The following is a 504-nucleotide window of genomic DNA, read 5'->3' as shown; positions in this document are numbered from 1 at the left end:
TTTCCTCTTCAAAATGTTGTTGCAATGAGGAACAGGACGGTGTAAAAATACCATTTTTGCCTTCCCCTTCTTCAGGGGAGAAGGGCCTGGCTGTAAAACTTCTGCTCCCCCTGTGTGCCAAAGCCCTGCCACCTCCTCAGAAAGCAGCTGCAAACCTTCCTCCCACATGAACCCCAAAGAGAAATGACCCTTTGTCCAGCCCCAGTGAGGAGATCCTGCAGCTCCCTGCACCAGGAGATCCACAGGGAATGCTTCAGCAGCAGCTGGAGGAGCGGGGATGGATGATGGAGAGGCAGGGATGGATGGTGGAGGAGCAGGGGTGGGTGGTGGGTGATTTCGGTGGATGGTGGAGAAGCAGGAACGGATGGTGAGAGCCTTGGGAGGATGATGGAGGAGCAGGGATGGATGGTGGAAGAGCAGGGATGGATGATGGAGGAGCAGGGATGGATGATGGAGGAGCAGGGATGGATGATGGAGGAGCAGGGATGGATGGTGGAAAGCAGA

Source organism: Neopelma chrysocephalum, unplaced genomic scaffold (genome assembly GCF_003984885.1).
Source record: "Neopelma chrysocephalum unplaced genomic scaffold, ASM398488v2 Primary Assembly neopelma1_105, whole genome shotgun sequence".
Taxonomy (NCBI): domain Eukaryota; kingdom Metazoa; phylum Chordata; class Aves; order Passeriformes; family Pipridae; genus Neopelma; species Neopelma chrysocephalum.
This window is presented reverse-complemented; position numbering follows the sequence as displayed.